The sequence below is a fragment of the Manihot esculenta genome, unplaced genomic scaffold (genome assembly GCF_001659605.2).
Source record: "Manihot esculenta cultivar AM560-2 unplaced genomic scaffold, M.esculenta_v8 Scaffold55, whole genome shotgun sequence".
Taxonomy (NCBI): domain Eukaryota; kingdom Viridiplantae; phylum Streptophyta; class Magnoliopsida; order Malpighiales; family Euphorbiaceae; genus Manihot; species Manihot esculenta.
The window spans coordinates 11,040-24,440 of NW_025215472.1; the positions used below are offsets into that span (position 1 = coordinate 11,040).

A 13,401-nucleotide genomic window follows, 5' to 3' on the forward strand; every position below is an offset into this window, starting at 1 on the left:
GATGATGAAAGTGAATGGGATATGACTAGTGATTATAAGCTTTTCAAAAAGTCAGTTGGTGGTGAGTTTACAAGGATTTATAAGACTCTTGAGAGGTTGACTAAAACTATGGAGAGTTTGAATGTCTCACAAGCTCCCACTACAACAAGAATGCCTCAAAGAACTCTTTATTCCAATAGGCCTCAAGTTCGAGATGAAGAGTTGATGTGCCAGAGATTCATCCCTTCACACTTTTACAGGGATTTGGACAACAGGTTGACAAGACTAATTCAAGGAGGGAAGATGGAGAAAGAAAAGGAGAAAGAAGAGGCTAAAGTTTCAATCTCAACTTCCATAGAGATTGAAATTGAAAAGGAAGTTGTAATGCATGAAGTTAATGTAGTTGTTACTGAAAATTCCATCAATCAGCTTATAGAAGAGGTTGTGAATTATGGTGGACATGGGCAGCACATGATTGATGAGGTGGAGGAGGTGAATGAGGCTGTTTTGGAAGTTGTAGAGGAGAATGGGTCACATCCACATGATCTTTCTATGACTAATATTTTTATGCCTAGTTCATTTGTTCTTGATGTGCAGGTTGTTGATGAAAATATCCATGATGAAAGTTTTATGCTATTTTCACCTATTAAAAAAGAGGTTTTTGAAGATGCATTGATTCCTAAAGCTTCCCTTCTTAACATAAATATCAGCAAGATTCGAGGACGAATCTTTTCTAAAGAAGGAAGGAATGGGCAGCCCTGATCTTTCCATATCTGTCATAACATATCATACTCGAGGGCTAGTGGGTCATCCAACATCCATCCACAATAACAGTAAATTATGCAATGCATCATATTCGTGAATTCTAATGCAAACTTAATACATAAACATGACATTCGTGATGCATGAGCATGCTTAAAACGTTTGATTGTTTAAAAGATATATCAGTTCAGTTCTACTCACCTCTGGCCGATGCTTGCCTAACACTGCCGCAGCTATATCACTGCAGGCCTCTACGGTCTCCCAAGTTCGATCTACACAGATGGACTCAAATGAGGGACCAAATATAACTTTTACAAGACTTTAAACAACTCCTCAACAACCCCCTAAACATACCAAAACATGCATATAAAACAAGCAGAAGAAGGTTGGGCAAGGGACTTTAGGCGGCAGGTTCGGCGGTCGAAGGTCTCTCACAGATCCGAAAGTCAGAGACTTTCGAGAGCAGGTTCGGCGGCCTAAACCCCTTCACAGATCTGAAAGTCCATGCTTTCGGGGGCAGATTAGGCGGCCAAAAGGCTGCCTCTGTCTACAGGTTCGCGGCCGAACCTGGATTCTCTAGCAAGGCAGAACCCGATTCTGCTCTATGTACACAGCTACCAAACACTCCGATCCTCACACCCAACAACTCATAAATATTTATACTCACTCAACATGCATAAGAGACATAAAAACTAGCCTATTCCCCATCAAGCAACAACAAAAACAACACAAGAGAAAACATTCATTATCAACCGAACCCAAACCCTAAAACTTTAGATTTAACCATTTTATGCATTAATAACCCTTAACCCCTTTTAAAACTTATTTAAAACATAGAAAAAGCAAAGATCAAGGCTTACCTCTTGGAGATTTAAAGATAGCAGCAACCCAAACTTGGAGATGAGAGAAAATCGATCCCCGGAGGTCTCCAAGGTTTAAAAACTTAGATTCAAACTCAAATCTTCAAAAATAAGGAAAAACTCATGAATTTCCTGAGAAAATTAAAGGAAAAACAGCAAGAGCATCAAAGGGAGGGCAATGACTCACCTCTGCCCGAAAATGGAGAGAAAGCTCTCTGATTTTCGGGCTGAAGGCCTCTTATAGATGGTTGGAGAATCATTAGGTATCCTTTCAAATCCTACCTTCGTAGCCAAACTGAGCAATTGAAAAACTTGTACCAAACAATGGCTAATTCAACACAAATTGATCAACATCATTGCCTCTCTTATGAATAACCATAAACAAAGCCTATGAATGATTAGCAGAGGTAAAAGTCATATGCTTTTAAAAAGTTTTTCAAAATTCTGAGGTATAAATAATAGCAATGTTCAATTGCTCTATAAAAATTAAACTATTTAACCTTTGTATTTTAATTTTATCAAAATATAAGTTATTTCCATCCGTGTTACTATTAAATATAAAATATTTAAATACCGTTTCTTTCTACCTCTCTTTTTCAAGACATTTATACTAAGCATATTTTATGAAAAATTTATATTTAATTTTTTATATAATGAATTAAATTCTCGCAATTAATCATATGAAAAAATATATAATGTTAACGAAAAAAGAAAATAAATTTAAAGAATATATAAACCTAATATTTTTTTAAAAAAAATTAAAAATTAAAATCTATAATATTTCGTACTGCAAATTTATGTGGAATGGTGCGTATTTATATAGAGTGATTATTTTAAAAAATTATTAAATTAATAAAAAGTAAATTTTTTAAAAATATAAGAAATATTAATATTTTAAAATATAAAAACAATAATACCAATAAAATATTATTTTTAATTAATAATAATGTGATGCGGTTAGAAAATATAGTTGTGTTGTGATTGGTTATACCCAAAAAAAGAGAATATGAGGTGGTGGATGTGTAGGACAGTCATTAGACAATAGACCAAAGATAATGAATTACTTAGAATTTGAGTAGTGTAAAAAAATATCGTACTTTTGTTTCCGCGATCCTTCTTCTTTCATACTATACTATAAGAAGATGTAAATAAATATTAATTCGGCGGTTATGTAGTCGGCTGCTTAATAAGAGATATCGTCAGCGGATAGACCGGTGATTTTGTGATTATAGACGTAATAAGGATACATTATACTGTGTCTGATAACGGTAACTTTATACCAATACTTGTCTTGTCCAGAAAAAACGAGTATTGATGATAAACCGGATGTTTGGAGGTGTTCGGATCTTACTTTTTTGAATGGAACTATATTTTTTACTTATCATATTTTTATTTCTCTATTTTATAGTGACAATTCATGATTTATTTTGAATGATCTTTATGTAGTATTTAACAATCGTAGTATTGGACAATCGTTATACAGTGTCATAATGCTACTAATTAAACATAATTTTTATGATATTAATTTGTATAAAAATATATTTATATTGTTTTTATAACTAAACATATTTTCTATAAAATAATTAAATCCCAAAACGAACATCACTTTAATAAATTTATAATAAAAAATTAAATACTTTTTTTAAGTTTAATTTATTTTTATAATAAAAAAATTTAAGTTAGTTCACATCATGAAACATTGAAATTTCCAAAAATTTTTTCTATGAAACGGGAAGTACCAGCACTTGCTTAATAAGAGCGTGACTATGTACCTCAAACGTCACTCTCATTTTTTAAGAAACGTCATATGGGGAAAGAGTGGAGGGCTGAGTGGGGAGAAAATGGCTGAAGATTGAAGAATTGCTCTGTTTCTTCATCCTCTGTTTCAAATTTCTTTACTGTTTCTAATATCTGAAGACCCCCAATTTTTCCTACTTTCTAATTTGAATTATACCTTGAAAACATTTAGCGTTTCTTTATTGTCTTTGAATGATCTTGATCAATAAAGCAGTGTTTTCATTGTGCGATGGGAAATTTTTTTTTATCTAATCTTGATTTTCACTTGAATGAAGTTTTCTTTCATTTTTCAATGAAAATGGGTGAAAATTTTCCCTTAATTAACAATGAGAGTCCCCCCATTTCTCTCTCACTCAAATAAATGGGGGCTTTTTTTGTGTTTCTTGATTTTCTTTTTAGCATTTCTTTGTTGCATTTGAATGATCTTGATCAGTAAACCGGTATTTTCATTGTGCGATCGCGGAATTCTTTTTAATTTTGATTTTCACTTGAATGAAAGTTTCTTTCATTTTTCAACGAAAGATTAGTGAAATCTTCATTCAATGAGAGTCCTTCCATGGGATTTATGAATTCTTTTATTTTTGTTTCTTTTCTTGGGTGAAATCATATTGTTGGTTTATGAAGTCTTCTCATCTTCAGAATTTTGCAGTTCGTTTCATTTGTTGGCTAGGTTTAGCAAGAATCGGGATTGGGTGAAATTATTTTACTATTGTTTTTGGTTCGGCTTTCATATTGCGCTTGCTTACGATCCCATAATTTACCAGGCTTGATCGGGCTGTGACTTTAGATTCCTATTGGATAATTTCCGGTATGAATGTCATTTGGATTATTTTTCTTTTCCTTTTCCTTTTTAAGTTGGTGATTATTGGGTCCTTAGATCATACTGCAGGGAAATTCTGTGGCGCGAGCTAAATAAGCTTAAACAGGCTAATGCCCTTTTCCGCAATAAATTGCAATTTCCCGACATAGAAGACTCAGGGTTGCGGACGCTTGTCAATCAAAGACAAGTAAGCTTTTAGGAGAATAAGAAAGAAAATTTCTTTTATTTTCAAATGAATGCTGCTGTCTTTGTTTTTGTTTTCGCTTTATTCCAGTGATAAAGTTTTGAAGTTTGATCTTGTTGTAGAAATTCTGATCAGCCATAAAGAATGTACTGACCTTGGTATGTAATAGCTAATATGACAGGCTTTAAATTGGCAGCATTCTCTTTGGGGACATCCAAGCCAAAGTCCCAGTGATCCATGTGTCCGTCTTGCTGTAAGCAATAAAGTTTTAGCTGCTTAATGCTAATATTTAACATCATCAAATTGTCTGGTATAGCTGCAATGTCAAAAAGTCTTGAAGATTCTGATGCTCTAAAAGCAAGATATCTAGTTCCAGACAACGTTTGTTGAACTATTAACTAAATGAGAACATTATTCATATCTGGGTTTGCTTTCTACTTCTATACCTCTTATACCTTCTGCACATAATGATGCCAGGAAATAGTTCCGTTCAAGATCATCATGGACTGGCTTTTAATGTAGTTGATGAACTGCCCAAAACTGTGACACTACATTAAATCAGGGTTCTGATCCAACAAGTATGGACTTTCATCCTATTCAGCAAACTCTACTTCTTGTTCAGTCCTTAACTTGGCGTCAGCAATTTAAGGTACCTTCTTGTCTGCAAAGCTGTAAATTGAAGTGATTTTTATTTCTTAATTTAGCTTCTGGGAAGTTAGTTCCAGGGAGAAGTTGGTCTCCGAAAATGTTGCCAAGTATTGAATTTTGTAGAAAGTTCAATGATACTGAAGTTACAACCCTTTATGAGTTATAAGTTCAGATTTTGAACAAAATACTTCTTTAATTAAAATAATCTATATTTTTTATATTGATATCTGTTTATATATAAATATGTGTATATATATATATATATATGTTTTGAATATTGGTATTTAGTTTCTTAATACGATTGTGCAAAGTACAGGTATGAAAATATGAAAATATAATTATTTATGTTTCCTTAGTTATTTACTGGATTCTAGATATAACCCTTATTCCTCCAATAGATTATTGAATAAATGAATAAGATTATTTTTGTATAGCATAGTGTGATATTGTGGTTGATTATTAGCAAGAATAAATTATGTTAGTATAAACTTTATGTTATTATCTATTGTTAAGAGCTACGTGGACCTGATCCTCTATTGGAGGTACGTAGGCAGCCTTCGGGTGCGGTCGAAATATAATATATGTTAAGACTTTAATTAGCAAATAGTAGCGATGTAAATTCAAGCCATATTAACAGATTTTCATGTTGAATAAATTACTTATTGGAAATTTAATGAGTTTAATATGACTAAAATAATTAACATACAAATAATTATATTTATAAGATTATGGATAAAAATAAGCCACAAAAGAAATCACTGAATTAGCTAAGATATAGGAGAACAATTTTCATAAAGAGACCATGAGTGAATTAGACCCTTAATATTACCAAAACTTGACTATAACTTAGGATAGAAGCATACAGTAGTACCTAAAATGAATAAGTTGGAAAGCTTGTCAAAGGAACGAAAATTGGCATGCGAATAGGTGCAATTTGTGATATAAAACAGCAATTGAAAGGCAGTGTCACAGTCTGCATATAAAACGTAAGTTGGCATTTGAAAGCCAGTGTTGTAGTTCAGTTATAAGGCATAGACGAAGTGTCGCACCTATCCCAAATCCTCATTCACTAGCAAACTAAATGAAATTGTTGCTTGAACAAATAAAGAATAATGGCATAAAAATCCAACATTTTATTTCTTGGCACAATAAATTAGGATTTAAAAATATTTGGCGATTCTTTCCAAATTTGAATTGAAAGTGGGGGAGCATTTGTCGGTAGCAGGCCATATTGTATTTTTATATTATTCGATGCTGGACTCTACGCTACACCTTGGATAACCAAGGCGAGGTATTAATCGTTGGTTAATTAAGGTAAAATTCTTAAATGGTGTAGAAAAACCTAAAATGCTCTCATCGATGCCGTCGCTCGCTGCCGAATTTATTTTCCCGACTTCGTCCTTCGCACAAAAAGTTGGCCTTCTCGCTTCACCACCATTTTAGCCTCAGAAAAGGAGATATTGCCTTCGTGCTTTCTCCTAACTCTATTCACCTTTCGGTCCTTTATTTCTATATCTTCTCTCTCGGTGTCGTTACCTCTCCTAAAAAATTAATTATCTTTAAACTTGAGATTCTCCACCAAATTCAGCTTTCAAAACCTGTACTTGTGTTCGTCACGTCGAATGCTGCTCATACAATTCCTAATCTCAAAACATTCGTACTCGACTCTCCCGAGTTTGAATCGCTGATGATGAGTCTAGCTCACTGTGGAGAAATAGGAGGGAAGGTTTACCAATTGGACCCTGGGACAATTCTCTATCCTCATGGACTACTGGTCGAGTTAATGGAGTGGTTTTGGCTCATCGAAATTACAGATGCATGGTGGCCCTAAGTCATGCAGTTTACACGAGCTGGATGGCAACTGCAACTGTTGCCTTATATTCATGTTCATGGTTTATGTTATTTCGTGAGAGCTTTAACTATGGGAGTGGCGGTGGTATCCATAGGTAGATTTGATATAAAGACAATGCTGACAGTAATTCAGGAGTGTAAGATAGACTGCACCGGCGGTGGTGCTGATAACTAAGGATCCTAGGTTGTTAGACGGCTAAGGTTTTAGCTCTCTAGATGTTGCAGGTTGCAGCGTTGCTTCGCTTAGAAAAAGCGTAGTTGAACTATTCCGTGAGCAATTTCGAAATTTGACTTTAAGTCAGGTTAGTTAATCACCAAACTTGGATTTTTACCATTAACCGATGGTTAATTTCTCATATTGGTTATTCAATGTGTAGCGTATGATCCACCATTAAGTAATAAAAAAATGCAGATGAAACGTCATGTTAGCTACTCGCAAATGCTCCCCCACTTTCATTTCAAATTTGAATTGAGTCGCTAAATGTTTTTAAATCCTAACTTATTGTACCAAATAAAATCATTTTGATTAAAATGCAAAAATTCATAAAGGTTTAAATTTTTTATGCCATTATCCAAAAATATATTAAATGTCATGAAATACATGATAATAGTTAATTGACAAAATGAGAGAAGCACCACGGTGCTTCTCCATTTCGGTTAGTTAAATAACCTTATAGGGGTGTTGGAGTTAGTGGTATTAGAGCTAATGTTTAGGCGTTTCTAGGTGTTAAGGTGAAGGAACAAGTATAAGCAAATGTGTATACCTTATAGGTTCAGGTCTGGATATAACTCTACTATAGGCTTTTGTAAGTTGGCTAAGAATGTTATTTGACATTCAACATGTGTTAGAAGATAGAGGTGATAATCTAAAGTCGTGATCGCGATAATCTATTCAATGCTACAAACGTTTGTATTGTAAGCTGCAGATTGCATTATGGAAATTGTAGCTTTGAGTGGAAATTGTGTGCATCACTTTTAAGAATCTGCTAGGATATAGTAGATGCCTTATATCTGATGCAGTTGTACCATGACAAGTTTCTAACTGCTATGAATTGACTTTAAATAAAAGTTTATATCCTTTTAGAATAAAATACTAGAGATATTTGCAATAAGGTATAGAGAAATTCTATGAGAGCGACAATGTACTCAAAAAACATAATTGTTTTTGAGTTGTTTATCATTAAAAAGTGGAATTTTATAAATATTATGATATAAGAGAAATGAAAAAAAGGAGAGGTATGAGTAGGTGAAATAGGCTAGAACATGTTAGTGACCAATCTTCTTGTTCACTTTTTACTGTGATGATTGTTTGATATCGAAACATAGTCTTAACCTTCGAGAGAAATAAATTTGAATTATCATAATAACAGATTCAAGAGTTTTAAGGAAAGTTTAATTATCTAAACATTATGTAAGAGGGGATTGAAGATACAAGGTAAATACACACATAAAATAGGTGATAGTTATGAGATGGTAGGTGTGATTAAGGGGTTAATTTATCTCATTAATAACATATTAGTTACTCTAGCTAGGAAAAAAATACGGAAGATTGTAGAGTCTATCAAACTTTTAAAAACATGACATAAACAGTGTATGAATTCCTAATGTACTTTTTGATAAATATTTCGATTCATCACTTGGAAGTGGATAGAGTTGCCTTTAAGATTATATTGAAGGTCTATATTGGAAAACCGAATTAATCACTGCAATAGTTTATTCTTTTTTCCTTTTTGGAAGCATTTTTAAATTTGATAAGATTAGATAAATCATTTTGGAGGAAGTGATATTATTTGAGATAATATTGTTATTTATTGGAAGTTTAGTTTTTATCTATATTTGTGATATAGTTAGATTTTAAACACTTTAATCGGTATAAGTAATTATTATTGATAGGTTATATTGATATCTGTTTATATATAAATATGTGTATATATATATATATATGTTTTGAATGTTGGTATTTAGTTTCTTAATTGGATTGTGCAAAGTTAGCTATGAAAATATAATTATTCATGTTTCCTTAGTTATTTCCTGGATTCTAGATATAACCCTTATTATTCCAATAGATTATTGAATAAATGAATAAGATTATTTTTGTATAGCATAGTGTGATATTGTGGTTGATTATTAGCAAGAATAAATTATGTTAGTATAAACTTTATGTTATTATCTATTGTTAAGAGCTACGTGGACTTGATCCTCTATTGGAGGTACGTAGGCAGCCTTCGGGTGCGGTCGAAATATAATATATGTTAAGACTTTAATTAGCAAATAGTAGCGATGTGAATTCAAGCCATATTAATAGATTTTCATGTTGAATAAATTACTTATTGGAAATTTAATAAGTTTAATATGACTAAAATAATTAACATATATATAATTATATTTATAAGAGTATAGATAAAAATAAAGCCACAAAAGAAATCACTGAATTAGATAAGATATAGGAGAACAATTTTCTTAAAGAGACCATGAGTGAATTAGATCCTTAATATTGCCAAAACATTACTATAACTTAGGATAGAAGCATACAGAAGTACCTAAAATGAATAACTTGGAAAGCTTGTCAAAGGAACGAAAATTAGCATGCGAATAGGTGCAATTTGTGATATAAAACAACAATTGAAAGGCAGTGTCACCGTCTAGATATAAAACGTAAGTTGGCATTTGAAAGGCAGTGTCGTAGTTCAGTTATAAGGCATAAAGGAAGTGTTGTACCTATCCCAAATCCTCATTCACTAGCAGACTGAATGAAATTGTTTCTTGAAACAATAAAGAATAGTGGCATAAAATTCCAAAATTTTATTTCTTGGCACATTAAATTAGGATTTAAAAATATTTGGCGATTCTTTACAAATTTGAATTGAAAGTGGGGGAGCATCTGTCGGTAGCAGGCCATATTGTATTTTTATATTACTTGATGCTGGATTCTACGCTACACCTTGGATAACCAAGGCGAGGTATTAATCGTTGGTTAATTAAGGTAAAATTCATAAATGGTGTAGAAAAACCTAAAACGCTCTCATCGACGCCGTCGCTCGCTGCCGAATTTATTTTCCCGACTTCGTCCTTCGCACAAAAAGTTGGCCTTCTCGCTTCACCACCATTTTGGCCTCAGAAAAGGAGATATTGCCTTCGTGCTTTCTCCTAACTCTATTCAGCTTTCGGTCCTTTATTTCTATATCTTCTCTCTCGGTGTCGTTACCTATCCTAAAAAATCAAGTATCTTTAAACTTGAGATTCTCCACCAAATTCAGCTGTCGAAACCTTTACTTGTGTTCGTCACGTCGAATGCTGCTCATACAATTCCTAATCTCAAAACAATCGTACTCGACTCTCCCGAGTTTGAATCGCTGATGATGAGTCTAGCTCACTGTGGAGAAATGGAAGGAGGGAAGGTTTACCAATTGGACCCTGGGACAATTCTCTATCCTCACGGACTACTGGTCGAGTTAATGGAGTGGTTTTGGCTCATCAAAATTTCAGATGCATGGTGGCCCTAAGTCATGCGGTTTACACGAGCTGGATGGCAGCTGCAACTTTCTTTTTTATCGTTGCCTTATTTTCATGTTTATGGTTTATGTTATTCCGTGAGAGGTTTAACTATGGGAGTGGCGGTGGTGTGCATAGGTAGATTTGATATGAAGACAATGTTGATAGTAATTCAGGAGTGTAAGATAGACTGCACCGGTGGTGGTGCTGATAACTAAGGATCCTAGGTTGTTAGACAGCTAAGATTTTAGCTCTATAGATGTTGCAGGTTGCAGCGTTGCTTCGCTTAGAAAAAGCGTAGTTGAACTGTTCCGTGAACAATTTCGAAATTTCACTTTAAGTGAGGTTAGTTAAACACCAAACTTGGATTTTTACCATTAACCGGTGGTTAATTTCTCATATTGGCTATTCAATGTGTAGCGTATGATCCACCATTAAGTAATAAAAAAATACAAATGGAACGTCACGTTAGCTACCGGCAAATGCTCCCCCACTTTCATTTCAAATTTGAATTGAATCGCTAAATGTTTTTAAATCCTAACTAATTGTACCAAGTAAAATCATTTTAATTAAAATGAAAAAATTCATAAAGGTTTAAATTTTTTATGCCATTATCCAAAAATATATTAAATGTCATGAAATACATGATAATAGTTAATTAACAAAATGAGAGAAGCACCACGGTACTTTTCCATTTCGGTTAGTTAAATAACCTTATAGGGGTGTTGGAGTTAGTGGTATTAGAGCTAACGTTTAGGCCTTTCTAGGTGTTAAGGAGAAGGAACAAGTATAAGCAAATGTGTATACCTTATAGGTTAAGGTCTTGATATAACTCTACTATAGGCTTTTGTAAGTTGGCTAAGAATATTATTTGACATTCAATCTGTGTTAGAAGATAGAGGTAATAGTCTAAAGTCGTGATCGCGATAATCTATTCAACGCTACCAATGTTTGTATTGTAAGCTGCAGATTACATTATGGACATTGGAGCATTGAGTGGAAATTGTGTGCATCACTTTTAAGAACTTGCTAGGATATAGTAGATGCCTTATATCTAATGCAGTTGTACCATGACAAGTTTCTAACTGCTATGAATTGACTTTAAATAATAGTTTATATCCTTTTAGAATAAAATACCAGAGATATTAGCAATAAGGTATAGAAAAATTCTATGAGAGCGACAATGTACTCAAAAAACATAATTGTTTTTGTGTTGTTTATCATTAAAAAGAGGAATTTTATAAATATTATGATATAAGAGAAATGAAAAAAAGGAGAGGTATGAGTAGGTGAAATAGGCTAGAACATGTTAGTGACCAATCTTCTTGTTCACTTTTTACTGTGATGATTGTTTGATATCGAAACATAGTCTTAACCTTCGAGAGAAATAAATTTGAATTATCATAATAACAGATTCAAGAGTTTTAAGGAAAGTTTAATTATCTAAACATTATGTAAGAGGGGATTGAAGATACAAGGTAAATGCACACATAAAATAGGTGATAGTTATGAGATGGTAGGTGTGATTAAGGGGTTAATTTATCTCATTAATAACATATTAGTTACTCTAGCTAGGAAAAAAATACGGAAGATTGTAGAGTCTATCAAACTTTTAAAAACATGACATAAACAGTGTATGAATTCCTAATGTACTTTTTGATAAATATTTCGATTCATCACTTGGAAGTGGATAGAGTTGCCTTTAAGATTATATTGAAGGTCTATATTGGAAAACCGAATTAATCACTGCAATAGTTTATTCTTTTTTCCTTTTTGGAAGCATTTTTAAATTTGATAAGATTAGATAAATCATTTTGGAGGAAGTGATATTATTTGAGATAATATTGTTATTTATTGGAAGTTTAGTTTTTATCTATATTTGTGATATAGTTAGATTTTAAACACTTTAATCGGTATAAGTAATTATTATTGATAGGTTATATTGATATCTGTTTATATATAAATATGTGTATATATATATATATATGTTTTGAATGTTGGTATTTAGTTTCTTAATTGGATTGTGCAAAGTTAGCTATGAAAATATAATTATTCATGTTTCCTTAGTTATTTCCTGGATTCTATATATAACCCTTATTCCTCCAATAGATTATTGAATAAATGAATAAGATTATTTTTGTATAGCATAGTGTGATATTGTGGTTGATTATTAGCAAGAATAAATTATGTTAGTATAAACTTTATGTTATTATCTATTGTTAAGAGCTACGTGGACCTGATCCTCTATTGGAGGTACGTAGGCAGCCTTCGGGTGCGGTTGAAATATAATATATGTTAAGACTTTAATTAGCAAATAGTAGCGATGTGAATTCAAGCCATATTAACAGATTTTCATGTTGAATAAATTACTTATTGGAAATTTAATAAGTTTAATATGACTAAAATAATTAACATACATATAATTATATTTATAAGAGTATAGATAAAAATAAAGCCACAAAAGAAATCACTGAATTAGATAAGATATAGGAGAACAATTTTCATAAAGAGACCATGAGTGAATTAGATCCTTAATATTGCCAAAACATTACTATAACTTAGGATAGAAGCATACAGAAGTACCTAAAATGAATAACTTGGAAAGCTTGTCAAAGGAACGAAAATTAGCATGCGAATAGGTGCAATTTGTGATATAAAACAACAATTGAAAGGCAGTGTCACCGTCTAGATATAAACGTAAGTTGGCATTTGAAAGGCAGTGTCGTTAGTTCAGTTATAAGGCATAAAGGAAGTGTTGTACCTATCCCCAAAATCCTCATTCACTAGCAGACTGAATGAAATTGTTTCTTGAAAAAATAAAGAATAGTGGCATAAAAATCCAAAATTTTATTTCTTGGCACATTAAATTAGGATTTAAAAATATTTGGCGATTCTTTACAAATTTGAATTGAAAGTGGGGGAGCATCTGTCGGTAGCAGGCCATATTGTATTTTATTATTACTTGATGCTGGATTCTACGCTACACCTTGGATAACCAAGGCGAGGTA

The 13,401-nt window shown here is 32.5% G+C and overlaps 1 long non-coding RNA gene across 2 annotated transcripts; it reads left to right on the top strand.

Moving 5' to 3' along the window:
* The first annotated feature begins 3,376 nt into the window (after positions 1–3,376).
* LOC110608377 lies at positions 3,377–11,871 on the top strand. 2 transcript variants are annotated; one of them, XR_006349520.1, is made up of 4 exons: positions 3,377–4,206; positions 4,276–4,405; positions 4,572–4,655; positions 4,880–11,871. It is a non-coding gene; the product is annotated as an uncharacterized LOC110608377 (long non-coding RNA). The 2 variants fall into 2 exon arrangements; XR_006349519.1 differs by having other exon boundaries at positions 3,378–4,206; positions 4,288–4,405.
* Positions 11,872–13,401: the final 1,530 nt, after the last annotated feature.